The sequence below is a fragment of the Ovis canadensis genome, chromosome Y (assembly GCF_042477335.2).
Source record: "Ovis canadensis isolate MfBH-ARS-UI-01 breed Bighorn chromosome Y, ARS-UI_OviCan_v2, whole genome shotgun sequence".
Taxonomy (NCBI): Eukaryota; Metazoa; Chordata; class Mammalia; order Artiodactyla; family Bovidae; genus Ovis; species Ovis canadensis.
The window spans coordinates 20,863,789-20,886,781 of NC_091271.1; the positions used below are offsets into that span (position 1 = coordinate 20,863,789).

Below are 22,993 nucleotides of genomic sequence, written 5' to 3' on the forward strand. Positions count from 1 at the left end.
GCAAGCTCCTGGAGTTGATGGACAGGGAAGCCTGCAGCGCTGCAGCCCATGGGGTCGCCAAGAATACGACACAACTGAGCAACAGAACACGAGATACTGTACACGTGGACCCTGATCCATAGCTGGACCTGACTTAGATGACAAGGTCCTGAACTTCAAGTTAATGCTGTAACAGATAAATTGTTTAAAAGCATTGGCAGGAAAAGGCATTTTGGACATACACGCATGTGAACAATTTCTGGCCATGTGTGTACAACGTGGTTTTAAATTATGTCCACGGTTCCTTCCTCCGCCCCTTCACATGTGTGGTGGGCTTAGTGGCTCACTTCTCATGTTAGAATACGGTAGACGAACAATGAAGCGTCTGAGACTAGGTCATAAAAGGCACTGCAGCCTCCTTGCTCATCCTCTTGGATCACTCACTCTAGAAGCCAGCTTAGTCATATCTCGAGAACACTCAGGTAGCCCTTTAGAGGCCCATGTGAAAGAACTGAGGCTTTCTCCCAACAGCCAGCAAGCAAACTGGTTTCATCAGCTATGTAAGTAAGCCATCTTGGAAGGAAATCCACCAGCGCATGTCAAGGCTTCAGAGGATGGCAATCTCATGAGACACTGAGCCACAACACTCAGCTGAATTACACCTGGATTCCCAACTTTCAGCAGCAGTATGGAATAATATTGTTTTAAGCTGCTAGTTTTGGCTAACTGCTTATGCAGCACTAGTGTATTAATGCACTGCCAACTTTGGGCAATGTCTTTATTCAGGGCTGCCTGTCCATCTAGTCCAATCTAATCCAGAATCTGCTACTTCAGTTTAGAAAACATAGCCCACCCTTGATCTGACCACCCTCAGTATCAGATCAAATATCATTTCACTCACCTGAATATCTTATCAGCCTTGCCTAGCCTCAGCAATGATCCTCTCAGTTGAGCCAGAGTCCACCCTCACGCTTATAGTCCTCATTTTAATACGTTTCCATCCACTGACACCCATTCTGTTATTGTTGTCCATTGCTTTTCAGTCTCCCATCTCTGTCTGCAATCCCATGGGCCCACCCTGTTCCTTAGCTATAAATCCCAGCTGCACCCCTCCTGGAGTCACACATAAGCTCAATCTCTCTCCCATGTTATAATACGCCACTGTAGTACTCTTACCTTGAATAAAGTTTTTCTTGCAACCTTTCGTAAGTGTTATGAGTACTTTTTGAACATTCCCAAGTTCTGTTAGTAAGGATTACTCTCAAAGGAATCTAGTTTTATATCTTTATTCTTTATACTATATTCATTTGGGGGAACAAATTTCTAGAATTAAAACATTTCATGTTTTTACCATACAAACAGAAAATATCTTTGAAAATACATTTACATGTCTTAAAACATGTAGTAATCTGAAAAGGATGCGTATATAGACATGTCAGTGTATATACACACATACCCTCAGAGCTCCAATGAAAACTTAATTCTCAGTAAACAATAAATGAAAACATTCAGCCTGAAAATAGTGAACTCTTTGGATTCAACTTGCCAAAAATCTTAGACAATGAAATTTTAATTAAAAAACATGGATACATAAAAATATTTGGGATTCAGACAAAATTGCTAAATAAAGATAGGTTAACCCCTAAATCATCTATGGAAAAAAAAAGAAAAGAAATCCTCAGTATCATGTATAACCTATAATGGAAAAGGACCTACAAAAGAATAGATACATATCTGCATAACTAAATCACTCTGATATACATATGAAATTCAACATTGTAAATCTAACATATTTACAGGAAAAAAATTCTGAAGAAACTTCTAAAATACAACGTTATAAAGAAAAAAAAATCCTAAAGAATGTAGAAAGTAGCTATGAATTGAAACAAAAATAGAAAACAAAAATAAAGCTTGTTGGGATAAGACGACAAGAGCTGCTTCTTGGAAAAAGAAAATCAGAAACATTGATACAACTGTGGCAAATCTAATAATAGGACAGGGAGGTTAATTCCAATACTAGAAATGAGGAACGAAATGGGATTCTGAGAGGATAACATTCAACTCTGAGTGGAATTCCTTTTGTTTCAGGAAAGGTCCAGTCAAGCAACAACCTGGGGAAAGAAAGGGAAGGAAAGAAAGAGGAAGAGAGACAAGGGAAGAAAGCAAGAAAAAGAAAGGAGAGGAGAAGGAAGGGACAGTAAATGTCTCAACAAATGTTGTAAACTATCCAATAAAACAATTCTCTTCAAGATCTAAAAGCAGAAACGGAAATTTATTAAGCCAGATACTCATTGCTTTTGATGGTACTCAGAACAAGAAAGCCCACTTACACATCACTGTTTAGAAGTTTAGAACTGGCCAACACAATACGATTATTTAAAAAACATAAAAATATGCCATGTTATTTGTAAAAAGACAGTAGAAATAATTTTTAAAACATTATTTCTACAAATACTAATTTTACTTACAATGTTTTGGCAACATTAATAAAATAATAAATTTTACCTGAAACAACAAGCAAGGCAGACAAGGGAATTCACAAAGGGCAGTAACAAAATAATAATCTTGACACATCTTCAATAATTTGTAAAGAAAACAAAGTGTCATTGTGTGAACAAAATATAGAGGTATCAAAAGAAAAACAGAGGAAGCTCCTGAAAGAATTCAACTCACTATTAACTATCTTTGATTTGCAGGCACAGAAACTGACTCAAGTTAATTCTAAGAAGCAAAGCCCTGATGTTATTATCTCTTCTCTTTTTCATTTTTCTTTTTCTTTTTTTTTTTTCTTTTCTTGTGAAAATTTAGGAAATTTAGGCTGGAGAGGGAAGAAGAGGATAGAGACTACAAGTGCCTTTAAGGAGGAGGAGGAAAGAGAGGGGGTTGGAGATTTGATTGTGTTATTTGAACAGCATTGGTGAAGCTCAAACAAGGGAGCCATGCAGGCTTACGGGAAGAGTATTTCCCGAAAAACAGCACTTGCAGGCTGGATCGGGAAGAAACAGAATTTGATGGAGGAAAACCAAGGCCTGTGTTGTCAAAAAGAGTACATTAGTGGGGAAAATAGTAGAGTAGAAGACAGAGAATGGAAGACAGGAAGCAGTCAGGGACCATATTGTGGGAACCTTTTAATTTGGCAATAAATACAACTTGTACTCCTTAGGGGCATACTTCACAGCAACTAACAGCAACAGTGTTGATAATACTAAGCAACAGTAAAAACACGTAACTAAAACATTTCGTATTTTTTACTATAGAAATCGAAGAAAGCAGATACAAATGCAATAGTCTGCATATTTATTTATACAGAGAGTTTTCACCTGAGACCAGAACACACACACACTCTTTATACAACTAAAAGTGGTTTCAGCTGACACTTAGCAAAGCGCTTTGGCCCAAGTAAACTAACCAGAAAGGCCTAGTAAAATATTCAAAGTGCAAATAAATCAATCAAGCTTTGAATAAATAAACACAATTTATTTGAATTTGAATTTACACTCACGAAATTACCTAAAATGGAGACAACAGATTCACTACAGCTTCATCATCTGTAGTCCTTCCTCTTCAGTTCTGAGAAGGATGCTAACCGCTTGGTGATGATCTCTTTCCAGCATTTTGTGAAAGCTTAGAGGACTTAAAGAAATTGAGGACTGGGGAGAGTGGCGAGAGACAAAGAGGAGGAGAAAGGAAGAGGAAACGGAGAGATTGCTCCTGGCATAGGTCTACAGACAGGATCCCAGCTTCCTGGAATGGTGCACAGAGATTGCTAGGTATCCATGCCAGAAGTGGAGAAGGGGTGACATTCAACTCCAGGAGGAGACTCAACTCCAAGAACCTACAGAGGCAGCCAAGTGCGCTGATGTTCAGGCACCAATAATTAGAGGGTACCCCACAGGTCTGTGAAAGAGCCCTTGGAGACCGCAAGAAAGAAGGTTTCCACAAGTATAATCACAGATTAGATGGTTGGATACATTAGAGGAAGAGTAATTCTATGACCTGATAATTACTGAAATACATGAGACAATTCTTGCACATCAGACTGTGTCAAGAAAGACGGAAACTCAATAAGTTTGATACAATGGGAAATTAAAGACGCAAAGAATTAGCTGTTAACTGTACTACATTTGTGTCCAAGGCAAAATAAGATACAGAACCGAAATCTTCACATGGTCAACTCGGGTAAGACACATGTAACTGGAAAATGGAAGGAAGAGTTCCAAAAAGGCTTTAATCACCCTGGACTATTTTTGTCCAATATATTTACGATTCTTGGACAACTCCATTGTAGCTTAAGGGTAAGAGAACTCAATTTAGCCCAATTCAAAAGCTGAACAGATTTCCTGTGTTTGATCCTTTTCACTTACATCTATGGGTCCAGCGCAAATCAAAGTGGACGTCAAGGCTCTTTTTCCTTTGGGAATTTTAACTTGCTTTGCTACTGTGTCTGACACTGATATGCCGACCTCACTGTGACTACAGGCCAGCCAAATGGGAAAGGGGACAGAATGAATCAAATCCCCCTTTTGCTCACTCAACAGGAGGTCCACAGGCACCAGGTCTCATTCTATTAACTATCTCTGCTTCTCCAACTGCAGTCAGTGCTACACAGGGCCTGCTTCATCCCTCCAGCGTCTCTCACCAAACACAGGCATTTTAGCGGCTTGCATCCTTGAGATGTCCCTGGGCTAGGTGAAAGCACTCTGAGACAGTGTTCCTTCTCCCTTGGCTCTGTGCCTGCAGTGAATGTATGCCTCTTGCTCAGCTGGGACAAGAAGCCACAGCTCTTCACTGATTAAATCCCGTGTCTGGTCCAAACTCACATCGTAGCTTCTCCATCAACCTCCACTGCACGCTTTCACAGCCAGGTTATCTTAGATCAGCCCAAGAGGCACTTCAGAGAGTGACATTCAAATCTGGCTATATAGCTGATACTGAGATCTGCAAGGCATGAAAACAGTTCAAAATTACGTTGCTAAAACACGCTACAGATTATATGTATAGGAGAGATTTCGAACTTACAAGTAACATCAAATACCAAAATAGGTTCTTACTTTTCCTTTCTCCACTTCTCTCATTCTCTCTCTCTCACACACACATGCACACATCCTTTTTACATGTTAAGACAATTACACGAAAAACAGATCATAGATTTTTAAATAACATCTCAATATGCAGATCAAACAAAACTGTACTTCCTCTATTTAAAACAAAATCACATAAATTACCCATCAGTTTCCCTATATTTGATATTACTGAATAATGCTATAAGTTGATCTTTTTGTTTTTAATGGGGTTTTTAACTTTGACTGAAATACTTGCTTCAGACTTACTGAAGGCAGAATTAACTATTTTTTTTTCTTTTTTTGACCTCCTCCTTTTAGATTTGGGGGGTGATGATTCAAAATCAGATGTGTTCACAGTAATGGATGCTACTTCCACCAATCCTGGCTGAAGGGGTTCCAGTGATACATGAATAACAATTTTTGTTTCAGGAGACAATCCTTCTATCTGCTTAGGCTTCTTAAACATTTGATGACACTGGGTCTTGTGCTCCCTTTCCTCTTTGGAAGTTAAAAACTGTAGCCGACATTTGGAACACTGGTGAAAACTCTTTTCCCAGTGCGCTCGATGATGACGTCTGTATGCTGTTGCAGTTTTAAAAATTTTGAGCCAAAACGGGCAAAGTAAATTCTTACTGTTACCATGGTATGCTCTGAAATGTGCATCCACATCTGCAAAAAATGATGATCTGTAACTGCAAACCTGGCATACATAGGGCATTTCACCAGGCTTATGATTGTCTTTCATGTGCTCTAAGAGAACCTGATCTGTCTCAAAGGACAACTCACAGATGTGACAGACTGCGGAGGGCTCCTGGGCCGTGTGGACACTTTCAATGTGACACTGCAGCTGGAAGGGAGTCGGAAACTGGCGGAGGCAGTGCTGGCAGGTGGTGTGGGTTTTCCAGCTGTCACCTCTCTGCCTCTCAAGTTCCAAATGGTGCTTCATGTGATTCATAAACTTGACATTTTTTAGAACTTTCAAGCAGCTGAGGCATTTAAACGCCGTGTGGGTCTTTGCTTCTGGCTGCCCAACTCCTCTAGCTCGCCATAGTAGAAGTCGCGAAGTAACACAATCAGATTTCCTTCTGTGGGATCACCAATTTTGTTTGGACTTGCCAAACTTGGAAAATCAGTTTTTGTCCGTCCACTTTCCCCTAAAGGTCTTACAGGCTTGCAATGAACACTGTCCTTTGGAAAAGGTGTTGGACAAGGTTCTCCATTCTGAACATGGCTTAGTGAGGTATGGACACGGTCTGGTGTGCTTTGCTGAGTGGTCTCTGTATGAAAAAAACCTGACGGGGAAAAACCTAAAGAATGTTCCCCTACAATGCCATCGCTGAGTTTAGGCCTTCTGGGATTTCTGCGATTTGTTTCACAAGGGGAAACTCGCTTTGATACATGAGGACTTTTATTCATATCTCCTGCAGAAACTGCTGTTTCTACTGGATGCTGCAATGAACCTGTGAAGGTAATCAAAGAAGAACATAACTCCTTCGAAAAGCAATCAGGCACTATTTGTGGTGAAATATTTTTATAATCAGCTTGAGACGGAGGTTCAATAATAATAGGACTACCTGTTGATCTTGAGTCAGAGTCAGACACTGGCAAGACAGTCTTTGCTTCTGATGTAGGAGTCACATGACTAACAGGCTGTAATCTGTGAGCGTTACCTCTCCTGAAGTGACCATACCTTTTTCTCCTTGAATAAGAACCTGGGGTATCTCTGTTCAGTATGTTTGAAACGACTGGTTTTGAAGCTGAGCTCATCCCAACAAAGATCACGTCAGCATCTTCATTTACATGTTCCACTCCAACCAGGATCACTTCATCGTCATCATCATCATCATCCACTTGTTTCGTCTCTCCCTCCCTTTTCCGTACTTCTGGCTCTTGTTCTTCTTCACGTAACATACATGGGAGTTCCATATTTTTAATACTTTTTTATTCTTAGAGGGTGCGGCCACAAGTCCCAGTGCTTCCTTTATACAAACTGCCACCTAAGTGTAAACATACTACAGATTAGTTAAGTACAGAAAAATGGGCTATTTGATTATCTCCAAAACTCTAGAGTACTTATACACACCCTTATCTTACAAAGACACTGAGTGTCAACCAGACTCAATGACAGCTAAAAAATCTACGACTACAAGTCTACATGGCTCTAGAATCATAGCTTTGTCGCATGTTCACTTTAACCTCTTCTACTTAAAAAAATAAAGAGGGGAAAAAAAACCAAAACGCCACACTGATCATTACGTGAAATCACATGTAAAGGATGAGTATTTTTACAAAAGCATTGTTCTACAGCGTTTCGAAGCATGGACTTTGGAGTCATAGGAGATTAAGTTGGAATTCTAACTTAACCACACACCAGTTGCGTCTTCTTGGGTAAATTTGTAACTTTTAAATGTGTTTCTGTATCTTAAAGACAAACATGCTTATTTCTTAGACTTAAGGTTAACAGCTTTTTTAAAAGGCATCAGCTATTCAATGGCATCTTGTTTTGTAGTAAAAATGGAAGAAAATGTATCTTAAATGCACATTACAACCGATCCACAAATTCTAATTTCGTAAATGTTAACAAACAAAATAGGTAGCAAATTCAAAGTATAATCTATCTATACCTAGTTAACAAACAGCATAATTCAATGTCAAGCACTTAACAGAGGCCTAGGAAAAGGAGAATGGGCTCTCTTTGATAATCTCACCCCAATTCCACACTGCTATATCCTAAATTTCTCCCTCTAATCCTGGCTAAACTTCAATCCAACAATGCTTCATCCTTTATGCCACATGTCTCTTCACCACATAGCAGGCAAAGTGATGCCAGTCTTTCTCTCATACCAATATCAGACAGAGATATCACTCACACACACACACACACACACACACACAAACACACACACACCTGATATCCCTCATGAATACAGGTGAAAGAGTCCTCAACAAAATACTGGCAAACAAAATTCAACAGCATATAAACAAGACTGTACACCATGATCACATGGGATTTAGGGAGGTATGCAAAGTTGGTTCATGATAGGAAAGTCAACCAACATTATGCCATTTTAAAACAATAAAACTAATAACACATCTGCCTGAAGAAAAAGCATTTCCTTGAATCTAGCACCTTTTCATAACCAGGGTTAGAAGAACACTTAATAATTAAGAAGAGAAGAGAACTTTCTCAATCAAAGGGCACCTGTAAAAAGACCCACAGCTAACATCATACTTAAGAATGAAAAACTGAAAGCTTTCCCTATAAGACTGGAAACAACACAAGGAAGTCTATTACACACTTTGGCTCAACATTATACTGGCAGTTTTACAACCAGAGCAATCAGGTAACAAAAGAGAATTGTTGCTGTAGTTTAAAAAAAAAAACAACACAATGAAAAAACAAAAAACCGCTTTCAGAATGGAAAGGAAAAATCAAAATATTGGAGATAACATACCTTTGTATATAGAAAATCTTGAAGAAAACACAAGTATTAGAATTAATATAAAGCTTGCAGAATAGAAGACAAATATTTTAAAAGTCAACCACATTTTACACTGTAGCAACAAATGTTGTTGAGTAAATACTTGAATCTACACTAGCATTCAAAAGAATACTTAGGAAGTCAGAAAGAGGAAGACAATATATTCTTTCGAATGGCTGAGTAATACTCCATTGTGTATATGTACCACAGCTTTCTGATCCATTTATCTGTTGATGGACATCAGGGTTGTTCCATGTCCTGGCTATTATAAACAGTGCTGCGATGAACACCGGGGTACATGTGTCTCTTTCAATTCTGGTTTCCTCAGTGTGTATGCCCAGCGGTGGGATTGCTGGGTCATATGGCAGTTCTATTTGCCATTTTTTAAGGAATCTCCACACTGTTCTCCATAGTGGCTGCACTAGATTGCATTCCCACCAACAGTGTAAGAGGGTTCCCTTTTCTCCACACCCTCTCCAGCATTTATTGCTTCCAGACTTTATAGGAATCAATTCTAATGAGACGGAGGAAAATGGAGCCGATTATAAACAGTGAAGTAAGCCAGAAAGAAAAACACCAATACAGTATACTAACACATATATACGGAATTTAGAAAGATGGTAATGATAACCCTGCATGAGAGACAGCAGAAGAGACACAGATGTATAGAACAGATTTTTGGACTCTGAGGGAGCGGGAGAGGGTGGGATAATTTGGGAGAATAGCACTGAAACATGTACACTATCATGTAAGGTAGTCGCCAGTCTATGTTTGATGCAGGATACAGGATGTTTGGGGCGGTGCACAGGGATGATCCAGAGAGATGATATGGGGTGGGAGGTGGGAGGGGGGTCAGGATTGGGAACTTATGTACACCTGTAGTGGATTCATGTCAATGTATGGCAAAACCAACACAGTGTTGTAAAATAAAATAAAGTAAAAATAAAAATAATAAAAAGGAGAGAAAGACAAATATCATATGGTATCACTTCCATGGACTCTAAAATATGACACAAATGAACTTATCTATGAAACAGAAACAGACTCACAGACATAGAGAGCACACTATGTGATTCCCAAGAGGGGAAAGTTGGGGTAGGCACAGATTGGGAGCTGGTGATTAGCAGATGCAAACTATAATATATACAAGAGAGAAATAAGAGCGTACTGTATAGCACAAGGAACTATATTCATAATTTGTGATAAACAATTATGGAACAGGGTATGAAAAAATTGTATGTGCATATGTGTGTGTTTACATATGAAGGAAAGGAAAGGACAACTGTTGGCAAGCACATACAGAAATTGGATCCTTGTGTGTTATAGATAGATTTTAAAATGGTGCAACTGCTACAGAAAACAGTTTAAAGGCTTCTCAAAAAACTAAAAAACTAGACCCGATACATGATTCAGCAGTTCCACTTCCGGATATAAAATCAAAAGAAGTTAACATGGGGTCTTGGGATATCTGCAGAGCCGTGCTCACAGCAGCACGAAGCACAACAACTAAGAGGTGGAAGCATCGAAATGTCCATTAAATGTGATATATACACACAATGAAATAATATTTAGCCATATAGGAAAATTCTGTCACATGCTACAACATGCATGATCATTTCAGACATCAAGCCAAATGCAATAAGCCAGTCGTACAAAAAGACAAATACTGTAAGTTTCTACTTGCAAGAAATAGCTAACACAGTCAAGCAATAGAAAGGAAACAAAAAAGAACGATGGAGTCCATGGTAGGTCAATGGGCAAGAAAAGAGGAGTTGCTGTTTAATGGGACAGGTGATGGGTACAGAGTTTCGATTTTGCAAGCTGTAAAGGTGTAGAGATCTGCTTCATAACAATGTAATAAGGAATTCCCTGGTAGTTCAGAGGTTAGGACTCCACAGTGTCCTATCAGGGGCCTGGGTATGATCCTCAACCAGGGAACTGTCATTCAAGCTGCACAACACAGCTAAAACAATGACAACAACAACAAATCAACACTGTGACTAAGTGTGTGTATATGTCTTAGTCACTCAGTTGTGCCCAACTTTGCATCCCCAGGGACTAAAGCTCACCACGTTCCCTTCTCCATCAGATTTGCAGTGGGTTGCCATTTCTTTCTCCAAAAGCCTGATGAAAGTGTGCAAAATACTTAGCATGCAAAAATGGTTAAAATGGTAACAATTTAACTTAGATGTTTTCTACAACAATTAAAAATAGAAAAGCATTTAACAACCAGGAAAAGAATTTGAATAGACATTTCCGACTCTTTGAAACCCCATGGACTGTAGTCTACCAGACTCCTCCATTCATGGGATTTTCCAGGCAAGAATGCTGGAGTGGATTACCATTTCCTTCTCAAGGCGATCTTCCCCACCCAGGAATTGATGCCAGGTCTCCTACCTTGCAGGCAGACACTTTCTCTTCTGAGCCACCAGGGAAGCCCTGAGCAAAATGTCAATCAGTCTCACTGAGATACTACTTCACACCCATACTACTTCACACCCAATCAAAAGGACGAATTAGAACAAGTGCTGCAGAGGATGTGGAGAAAAGGAATCTTCATGATATTGTTGAGGTAATTGCTGTAAAATGGTACAACCACTCTTGCAAAAGTGGTTGGTCAGTACCTCAAAAATTAAATGTAGAGTAGAGATATGATCCAGGAATTTCCCTCTTTTGTATATATGTACCAACACTGAAAATGTTCAGTCCATGCAAAATCAGTGTTCACAGCAACATTACTCGCAATAGCCACAAAGAGTACACCATCCACGTATTATCCATTCATTGACGAATGGATAAACAAACTGTGGTATATGCTCAAAATGGACTGCATGGAAGCCATTTACCATATTCATATACCATATTCAGCCATAAAAATGAAACAAAAACATTCACTGCTATACAAGCATGAACATGATGAATCTTGAAAGTACACAAACGAGGGGACTTTCCTGGAGATCCAGGGTTTAAGACTCTCCACAGGTGCCATCCCTGGGCTGGGAACTAAGATCACACATGCCACATAGCTAAATAAATAAATATTTAAAAAGAAAATACAACATCTGAATAAAGCCAAACACAAAGGTCACACATTGTATGTGGGAGAACTGTAGGTGGAAGACAAGCAGGAAAGAGAAGCACTCTGTAATCGAAGTGAAACATTTTTTTCAGGGAGGAGGAAATGAACTACACTGATAAAGGCTGCCAACAAATTAAATAAAATAACAATTAAAAATTCACCACTGAGTTAAACATTTGAATTCACCTGTGGCCTTGACAAGAGTGGCTTTATGGGAAAATGAGAGAACTCGAGATAACAAAGTCTAGGAACAACTCTGCAGAGGTCTATAACAAGCAAATATGAAATAAAAGCAGCAGAAGCAGGAGGTGTCACCAAAAGATGGATTTTTAACGACAGGTCACATTATAGTCCGTCTGTTTGCTGATGGGAACCATCCAGAGAAACAGAAATCTTAATCCAGGAGGACAAAGAGGAGACTTGCTAGAATATCAAGAAATGAGTAGGTCTAGAAATGAGCAGATCAGGAATTGAGTACATCAAACCACAAGAGCACACAAGCTGGAGAAGGCAATGGAAACCCAAACCAGTACTCTTGCCTGGAATATCCCACAGACGGAGGAGCCTGGTAGGCCGCAGTCCATGGGGTTTCGAAGGGTTGGACATGACTGGGCGACTTCACTCTCATGCACTGGAGAAGGAAATGGCAACCCACTCCAGCGTTCTTGCCTGGAGAATCCCAGAAAAGGGGGAGCCTTGTGGGTGGCTGTCCATGAGACTGCAGAGTCAGACACGACTGAAGCGGCTTAGCAGCAGTAGCAGCACACAAGAAGGGTACACAAGCCAAATAATTTGCTCACATTGACAGAGCTGAGATCATATAAAAAAAAGGCTGGCATAGTGGATTAATGGGTATGGTAACCAGCCTTCAAGTGAATTCAATCTCCTGATATACCCACCCCTGTGTAGTTCTCTCTCAATCTATCACAGGGTAGACCTGTGAGACTAAGCAAATACACAAGTGCAGATGTGTAACATCTCAAAAAAACTCTGCACTTTATCATGGGTGCAAGTACTTTCCTGAATCACTCATTCTGAGTAAAGACAGCAGCCTCCACAAGAGAAGCCCCTTGGAGAGGCCCACAGAAGGAGGAACTGAGGCTTCAAGAGTACAGACAAGTGAGAGAGCTTAGATTCAACTAGCTAAGTCTTCAGAGGTTGCCAAGCCAGACAAAAGCTTGACTACTACCTCAGGAGAGATGCTAGGCCAAGAGATAACAAGTGGTAAGTTCTTTCAAACTATTCCATTTTGAGATCATATGTACAACACAAACATTTCAAGTTCTAATACCATTCACATCATACTTACACACAGAACAGTTCTCCTATAAATATAGCAAAAATCAAAACACACACAGACACACACACACACACACACACAGAGACACACACACACACACCCCTATCCACAGCACCGAAACACAGGAGTTGCCTGGCAGTACAGTGGTTTGGTTAGGACTCAGCCCTCTCACTGCCAGGATCCTGTGTTCGATCCCTGGCTGGGGAACTAATATCCTATGAAGCCACATGTTGTGACCAAAACAAAACATGCAGTGAAGTTCAAAGCTGTACCAGCAAGATAAGTATACAACACAGCTGTAGGCACAAGTTGCTGGGCATAGAGCTCCTATGATCTTGTTTACGCGCATGAAATGAACTCAGATGGTGCCTCACCCCCATCCAGTGGAGTTCACTTACTTAATGAAGAAAAGCCCTTAAGGGTACAGAAATGAGCAAGTAATCTCACGTGAACATGTTAAATCACAGGATAATTTCTCTGAATGAACCACCGAATTCATTCCTTCATTTGGCCATGCTGTTTGGCTTGTGGGGTCACAGTTCCCTGACCAGAGACTGAATCCAGACCACTGCAGTGAAAGCCCAAAATCCTAATCACCAGGCCACCAGGGAACCCCACACCTGCATTGCTTTGCTTTCCTAGCTAAAACCTTAGGATATATGCATTGCCCCATTTTAGCCTCACCAAGTGGTAGGAGTCAGCTCTACACAGCTTAAGACCCATGGTGCTCTTACTTTTTTTCTTTCAAGAAGGCAGGAGAAAGCAAGTCACCCTGCCTGTTTTTAAGCTTGCCACTCAGAAAGCTGCAAACGTGAAACCATGATGGCCCTGAAGTCAGCACCCGCAATCAGGGTCAGGTAATCCCCAATCAGGAATACTCTCTCTCAACAGCACCGTGTTAGCCGACGAATGAAAGGAGAAAAACACAAAGTAAGAAAGCCACAACTTTGTCCCTTGTTGTAAAGATGTCTGTCACCTTACCTCAGGGGCCCACTGAAATCCTGAGCGCTTGAGACCTCCCAGGCAGCACACGGTCACATCCTGGGGACAAGCAGAGGAAACGGCCAGGGTGAGTCCCCTGTTCCGGGAACATTTTATCCCCCCAGGCCCTACCTGGTCCTACCCTATGGATGCTGACCAGGCGTCTCACACTCAACCAGACCAAGTGATTGAACTCCTTTGCCCTGAGCTTCTTCCTCACACCTCCCTTCTCTCAGTAACAAACAAATACCTCATCTGCCAACTTCCCGAACCAAAGGCCTGAATCTCAGGGCCCCCAGGGATGGGGCAGCCCTGGAGTCTGAGGAGAGGCCGAGGAAACAGGAAAACGACCAAAGCACCAGGGCAGTGAAGAGGCCACTAGATCGATTTTTTTTCTTTTTTTTTGCTGCGCTCGCCTGACTATGCCTGGGTGCAGGATGGGGTTGGGCCGTGAAGATTTGTGTTTGTGTGTGTTTAAATCATTAGGTTCCACAGGAGAGCTGGGGGTGGTGCCCGGAGCCAGGGGCCTAAGAGGCCCTTTCCTGGAGCTGGCTTGTCCCACCCGCCTCCCGGGCCGGAAAGCTGCTGGAGAGCTGAGCCCGCCCAGACTAGAGAGGAGAGAGGGCGAAAGGCACCTGAGGTCTGTGGGTCCTGCCGCACGCTCCCTCTTGAGGGCCCGCGGGCCCTCACCAGCCGCCCCACCGAGCAAGGCCTCGTGAGAGTGGGGACCCGAGAAACCCTCCCTTTAGCCGTCAGGCACCTCTTTGGCTGAACCACGCTCCAGTCCTTACCAGCCCCCGTTGACGGAGGAGACAGAACTGCCTGCGGCTCACCTGCCTTAGGCAGTTCCCGGATCAAGCCTGAGGAGGCGAGCCCGAGGGGATGAGGCCTCCTCAGGTCAGGGGCGCCGCCTCAGCTCCCCCTATAGGCGAGCGGGCTGCCTCCGATGATTGGCTGCCAGGTGTCGGCTCCTGCAATCTGATTGGCCGCGAGGCCGAGTTGGGCGCATGCGCGCAAGATAGACACCCCACCCCCTCCCCCCACCCCATAAAAGCACCCCCTGTGGGCGTGGTCAGGCTGAATCTGAATCTCAAGAGTATTGGGTCAAGATTGCTCAGCTCACCAAACGCGAAGAAAGAAAAAACAGATGGCACAGTCGCCAGGGCACAGGGCTGAGAACGGCCTCCGAGTCTACCAGGGGAGTCCAGTGATGGTGTCCGGCACTCACAGCCCTCAGGGGTGACCTCCCTTAAGCCAGTTCTTTGCTTAAGTAACTTGACCTTACAGTGCATCTTGGCGCCCCTCCTCTTGGAATTACATTTCAATCAAGGCAGGGCAGCCTGCCCCTGTTTTTGCACTGTCTATTGTGAGCTGAGAATGAGCTTTACTTTTTCTTCTTCTTCTTTTTAATTTTAGAGCTTTACGCTTTTAATGGCTGAGGAAAACCGAAAAGAATTTTATTTTCTGATGTGGAAATTGTGTGAAATTCAGTTTTCGGAGTCCTTAAATTTGGAACAGGGACTTGCCAGTTTCCTTCGTTGTTGTCTATGGCTGAAAACTTAATCGCCAATGATCATATTTGCAAAGCCTAAAATATTTCTTTTTTGGCCCTTCACAGAGTCTTTTTTAAATGCCCTGTGCTGCTGGAAGTCTCCTAGTAGACCGTTGAGATCTCCTATGGGAGGATAAAGTTTTGGTTTTGTTACATTATTTTCTTCTCTAATATATTCATTTTTCATTCTTTACTAATTTCATTCCTTCACATCGCTATAAGTTTGTTCTGTTGCTCATCTTTACAACTTTTTGAGATAACTGTTTGTAACTCTCATTTCTCTTGTATCTAATGCTATAAATTTACCTTAATTTGTTGTTGTTGTTCAGTCCCTCAGTCATGTTGGACTCTTTGCAACGCCATGGACTGCATGCAGCACACCAGGCTTTCCTGTCCTTCACTGTCTCCTGGAGTTTGCTCAAACTCATGTCCATTGAGTTGGTGATACCATCCGAACATCTCATCCATCGCCGCCCACTTCTTCTCCTGCCCTCAGTCGTTGCCAGCATCAAGGTGGTTTCCAATGAGTTGGCTTTTCCCATCGGGTGGCCAAACTATTGGATCGTCAGATTCAGCATCAGTCCTTCCAGTGAATATTCAGAGTTGATTTCCCTTAGGATTGACTGGTTGAATCTTGCTGTCCAAGGGACTCTCGAGAGTCTTCAACACCACAGTTCAAAAGCATCAGTTCTTCGGCACTCCACCTTCTTTACGGTCCAGCTGTCACATCCATACATGACTGTGGGGAAAACCATAGCTGTGACTAGATGGACTTTGTCAGCAAAGAAATGTCTCTGCTTTTTAATAGGCTGTCTAGGCTTGTCATAGCTTTTCTTCCAAGGGCCACATATCTTTTAAGCTCATGGCTGCATTCACCATCCACAATCATTTTGGACCCCAAGAAAATAAAGTCTGTTACTCTTTCCATTGTTTCTCCGTACAACTTTAACTGTGTCCCGCAATTTTTGCGAATAGACTGTTCATTATCATTCACGTCCGAGTATATCCTAATATTCTCTTCTGAAGACAAGCCTAAATATTGCATGGGCTTCCCTGGTCACTCAACTGGTAAATCGCTTTCCAGCCAATGCAGGAGACACAAAAGGCCTGGGTTCGATCCCGGGTCAGGAGGATCCCCTGGAGAAAATAATGACAATCTGCTCCAGGATTCTTGCATGAAAATTCCATAGAGATATGTGTTAAGATAGTTATTTCTATTTTCCAAGTGAATGGCATTTTCAAAGATGTTTCTTGGTCAATTTCTCATTATTGCATTATAGTCAGATGACACAGTCTAAATATTATTGATCCTTTGTATTCGAAGATTTCCGTTAAGTATGCCGTACTTCAGATTTCCATCTCGGTGAAGTCAAAATGAAGTGGGTGTTGTGTAGAGAAAACACTTGCAATGTCTGAAATGTATGTATGTGAAATGACTTCCTTTATGCTTCACAATTATTCCAGCATCTTTCAGTAGGGTACCTTTAACTAAGTTCCAGGGTTTTCTCAAATTTTACCAGTTTTTCCACAAATGTTCTTTCCTAGTTTCATAGTCCCATATAGGATACTGAACTGCATGAGAATATAGAGCAAAAAGCTACAGATACCTCCCTTAGCTTACTCTGGTCTATAGCAGTTTCTTAAACTTTCCTTGTTTTTCAAGACTTTTGACAGTTTTCAGGAGTCCTTCAGGGACAGGCATTTTGCAGAATGACTCTCTATATGGGTTTGGGATGTTTCTCCTGATTGCCCTGGGGTTTATATAATTTTAGAACTATACCTCCAAGGCAAAATATCTTTCTCATCATCTCCCATCAAGGATTCATACTATCAATATGACCTACCACTAGTTCGTCTGCTATAAAGTTTTCTCCTTCCTGCTGACATATTCTGTTCTTGGAAACAAGCCGCTACACACAGCCTACATTTAGGGAGGGGCATGGAATCTCATCTTGAGGAAAATATCGAAGACATGCACAAATTACTGAGTATACAAGTTAATTGAAACTCCTTTGTAAGGAAGATCTGGTCCTTCTAGCCATATCTTTTAATGTTAAATTAATTAAAGTAAAGATTTAATAGGTTTCCAGTTGGTGCTAGTGGTAAAGTACCTGCCTGCCAATACAGGAGATGTAAAAGATGTGGGTTCAGAGGAGTCTGGTGCGCTACACTGATGGGGTCGCAAAGAGTTGGACAGACTGAAGCCGCTGAACACACACAAAGATTTAATACCGCAGTCACACTGGCTACATTTTAACATTTGCAAAGTGGCATATTAGACACGGACATAGAAAATATCTTTTACTGAGAATTCCTTAATGATCGGGTTGTTAGAGATTTGTGCTTCCACTGCAGGGGGCAGAGAGTCAATCCCTGGTTGAAGATCTAAGATCCCTTAATCCTCACCGCCAGGCAAAAAAAAAAAAAAAGAAAGAAAGAAAACAAACCCTGCCGGATGAACACTCCATCTGAATATACAGATAAAGGATATAAACAGAACACCTCACAGAAAAGAAAAAAAAAACATAAGCATTTATATATGTGAAAAGCTGATCACCCTTATGAGGGAATACATGTAACAATTATGAAAATGTTTTCTATTGCTGCAGAAAGGTCTGTGAATAGCACTGACTTAGGTCATTGTTTTTCCAACCTTTCTTCTTTTCAAATGTGATGCATATTAACACATGAAACTGCTTTAGCTCTGTCTCAAAAATTTGCTATTTTCACTATCATTCAGTTCAAATAATGTTTTTCCCATAACAATTTCTCTTAGGAGCAATAAGTTATTTAGGTTCAGAAGCAGGAGAAGGAGAAGCCTAAACCACAACATTAAAGAGGCTTGTGAATTACAGAGGTGCCGCTTTTGCACTTTGGGTTCCTGGCAATCCTTACTCTATCCTCAGCCTGTGTGCAGTGCCATTGCTTCATTTTCAAACTTTGGGAGTTCTGTACTCCTCAGTTATCTTTCTGGGGTTTTGTTTGGTCATGCCACAGAAGCTGTGGGATCTTAGTTCCACAACCAGGTGTTGAACCCTGGCCATTGACAGTGAAAGCATCAAGTCCGAACCACTGAAGCAACAGGGAATTCTCATACCTCTTTCTTTCTTTCTTTCAAAGATTTGTTCATTTACTTGGCTGTGCTTGTTTTTAGTTCCAGCACAAGGACCCTTCAATCTTCATTGTAGCATGTGGGAGCAGGAATTTTAATTGTCACATGTGGTATTTTTAGTTGCAGTATGTGGGATCTAATGCCCTGACCAAGGAATGAACTTGGACGCCCTAATCTGGGAGCACCGAGTATTTCCACCGGACTACAGGGATGTCCTTCCCATGAATGAACCCAGGTCTCCCACATTGCAAGTGAATTCCTTACTGTCTGAACCACCATAGCTTTGACTATAAGAATTTTGGTCAGCAGAGTGATGCCTTAGCTTTTTTTTTTTCTTTTTTAATGCTGTCTATGTTTGCCATAGCTTTCTTCCAAGGAGCTAGCTTCCTTTGATTTTGTGGCTACATTCACCATCCACAGTGATTTTGGAGTCCAAGAAAATGAAACGTGCTGTTATTTTCAGTTGTTCACCATTTCTTTGCCATAAAGTGATGGGAACAGACGTTGTGATCTTCGTCTTTTGAAATTTGGGTTTTAAGCCAGCCTTTCACTCTCCTCTTTTGCCACCATCAAGAGGCTCTTCACTTTCTGCCCTTAGGGTGACATCATCTGCATATCTGAGGTTGTCGCTGTTTCTCCAGCAATCTTGATTCCAGATTGTGCTTCATCCGGCCCAGTGTTTTTCATGATGTACTCTGCGTTTAAGTTAAATAAGCAGGGCAACAGTATATAATCCTGACGTGCTCCTTTCCCTATTTGGAAACAGTCGCTTGTTCCATGTCCAGTTCTAAGTGTTGCTTCTTGACCTGCATACAGATTTCTCAGGAGGCAGGTCAGATGGTCTGGTATTCCCATCTCTTTAAGAATTTTCCAGAGTTTGTTGTGGTTCACACAGGCAAAGGCCTCATCACTTCATGGAAAATAGATGAAGAAACAATGGAAACAGTGACAGAATTTATTTTCTTGAGCTCCAAAATCACTGCAGATGGTGACTGCAGCCACGAAATTAAAAGATGCTCACTGCTTGGAAGAAAAGTTGTGACAAAGCTAGGCAGTGTTTTAAAAGAAAGAGACATTACTTTCCCAACAAACGTCCATAAAGTCAAAGCTATGGTTTTTCCAGGAGTCAGGTACAGATGGAGGAGCTGCACCATAAAGAAGGCTGAGTGCTGAAGAATGGATCCTTTCAAACTGTGGTGCTGGAGAATGGAGAAGACTCTTGAGAGTCCCTTGGACTGCAAGGAGATCCAACCAGTCAATCCGAAGGGAAATCAACCCTGAATCTTCAGTGGAAAAACTGATGCTGAAGCTCCAATACTTTGGCCTCCTGAAGGGAAGAGTCAACTCATTGGGAAAACAAAACAAAACCCTTGATCCTGGGAACTATTGAAGGCAGCAGCAGAAGGCATGACAGAGAATGAGATGATTGGGTGGCATCAGCAACCCAACGGAATGAGTTTGAGCAAGCTTCAGGGGATGATGATGGACATGGAAGCCTGGCATACAGAAGTTCATGGGGTCACAGGGAGTCAGACACGACTGAGCAACTGAACAACAAAAGCCAGGCAGGGTCTTTATGTACAGCTGGCTGAACCTCAATGGGGCTTTTCTGAATTTCTGGAGGTGGGTAGAACATAATTTTTTAGCCAGATCCCATGCTGCAGCATGTCTGGAATATTTTGTGCTCGTAGTCAATCTTTTTTGTGTGTTTTCTGGGTGGCACCTGGGAGTCAGTGTTCCTCACAATGATGGATGCTGTCTCTCTCAGTCCCAGCTGAACTGAACTTTGGATCATGACCTCTGTATCAGGAGGCAACCCTGGCAAGTTCTCTGGCTGTTTGAATGACTGATGATTCTTGGTTTGGTGCTCGGTCTTTTCCTTCACGTTCAAACTTTGTAGCCAGCACTTGCAACATGGAAAGACCCTCCTGTTGCAGTTCCTCTGAGCATGATTTACAAAGGATGTCACCTATTTGAACATTTTGAGGCAAACCAGACAAACAAATTGTTCATGTTTCCATGCCATGTTCTAATATACGCCTCTACATTGGCAAAAGCTGACAATCTGTAACTGCAAACACGGCAGACATAGGGCATTTTGCCAGGTTTGTGACTGTCCTTCAGGTACTGTAAGAGAACCTGATCTGTTTTGAAGGACAATTCACAGATATTACAGACCGTGGAGGGCTCCCAGGAAGCAGGGACACTTTCCATGCGACACTGCAGCTGGAACGAGGTGGGAAACTGGCGGTGGCAGTGCTGGCAGGTAGTGTGGGTTTCCCAGCTGTCACCCTTCTGCCTCTCAAGCTCCAGATGGTTCCTCAGGTGGGTCATAAACTTGACATATTTTAGAAGACTCAAGCAGCTGAGGCATTTGAAGGCTGTGTGAGTCTTCTGTTCTGGTGCCGTCTCTTGTATGCTCCAAAGTAAAAGCCATCAAATAACATTTACTCTCATCAGTGAATTTGATCCCAGATTTACTTTCATGGGATCAACAGTCTTGCTCTGATGTGCAAGAGTCAGAAAGTCCATTTTCTCCAGGCCTGACAAACTACATGTTCCTTCTGGATCCATAAGACGGAAGCATGCCTGGCCATTGGTGCGAGTCCGTGAAAATGATGCCCCACCATGCACACGGCTCGGTGAGGTCGGGGAATCTTCCAAGGTCATAACCATGTTTTTCCAGGAGAGATACCTGGAGGGGCCATGGTGGAGGCAGGTCCCCCTGGGATTCCATCGCTGAGTTTGGGTCTTTTGGGATTCCCACTGTTAAAATTCACATCTGAAGTGGGACACCGCTTTGAATTAAGAGGGCTTTCATCCTTGCCTCCTAATGAGAGAACGGCTCCAGAGAGACAGGGTGGCCGCAGAGAGAACAATTCTGAATTGTGAAGGACAGTTTCCGGCGAGCTCGTTTTCTAATCAGGTTTAGATGAAGGCTCCGAAATAATAGAACTGCCTCTTCCTCCCCATACACAATGAGAAACTGGTGATATGGCAGCTGGCTCTGATGCTGGGGTCCTAAGATTTGCAGGTTGCCACCTGCAGGAGGGATCCGGATTCACGTGGTCCTTCATTCTTCTTGAAGATGAGTCCCTGGTCACTCTGTTCAAAACATTAGAAATGACTGGCTTTGAAGTTGAAATCACTCTGACAAAGAAGGTTTCAGCATCCTCCTTGACGTGCTCCACTCCAACAAAGATGACCTCAGCATCGTCATTGTCCTCACCTCTGGATTTGGACACGGCGGTCTTTTTCTCGGGTTGTGGTGGTGCTTGTGCTTCCTCACACGGGAAGAGATGGGCCATTTTGCAACCACTTGTGGCTTCAAGTGGCCCCTTCTAGTGTTTTTCTCCCCCTAAAAGCAATCACCAGGCAAGGTCATCCCCTCTGATCTCAGGTGTCAGTCTCTGTGGTTTCAGGTCACCCTCAGTTGGTCACCGAGAATATTAAATGGAAAACTCCAGAAATATACAACTTATGCATTTTAATCTGCAGGTAATTCTGAGGAGAGTGATTGGAATCTCACACCATCCTGCTTCCTCCTGCCCAGAATGTGAATCGTTCCTTAGTCCTGAACATCCCACGCGTCTGTCACTCGGTTACCACAATGACTGTTGAGATGCCACAGGGCTTGTGACCAAGTTATCCTTACTTTACTCAATAATGGCCCCAAACCGTAAGTGGAGGGATGCTGTCCATTGACATATGCCAGAGAAAATCCATTAAGTGCTACCTTTCAGTGAAAAGATCGAAGTTCTCAATTTGATATAAAAGAGAAAGAAACAATGTATGCTGAGGTTGCTAATATCTGTGGTGAATGTGAAGAAGAGAAAATAAATCTGGGTTAGTTTTGCTGTCAAACCTCCAACTGCAAAAGGTATGGACACAGAGCGTAGTAAGTGCTTAGTTAGGGTGAAAAAAAATCGCTCAATTAGTACAGTAGTATATTTTACATAGCGACTAGACTCACAACACTTTTATAAAAGTATATTGCTATAATTGTTCTATGTTATTATTACACCTTCCCTGGTGGCTCAGATGGTAAAGTGTCTGCCTACAATTCGGGAGAGCCAGGTTCAATGCCTGGGTCAGGAAGATCCTGTGAAGAAGGAAATGGCAATCCAGCCCAGAATTCTTGCCTGGGAAATCCCATGGACAGAGGAGCGTAATAAGCGGCAGTCCATGGGGTCGCAAAGAGTTGCACACGACTGAGCGACTTCACTTTCACTTTCCTGTTATTTTTAGGCAGTAGCTATCTCTTACTGTGCCTCTATACAGTAGACTGCATCACAGGTATGTTTGTATAGAAGAACCATTGTGTATATAGAGTTTGATACTGTGTGAGGTTACCGATGTCCCCTGGGGGTCTTGAAACTTACTCTCTGCCGATAAGTGGTGATGATTATATTTCTTTCAAAAGACAAAATTAGTACCTGGTTTAA

At 42.1% G+C, this 22,993-nt stretch overlaps 1 pseudogene; it reads right to left on the reverse strand.

The window, feature by feature from the left end:
• Positions 1–20,143: 20,143 nt before the first annotated feature.
• LOC138431482 (zinc finger protein 280A-like) lies at positions 20,144–21,856 on the reverse strand (annotated as a pseudogene).
• Between the last annotated feature and the right edge of the window lie 1,137 nt (positions 21,857–22,993).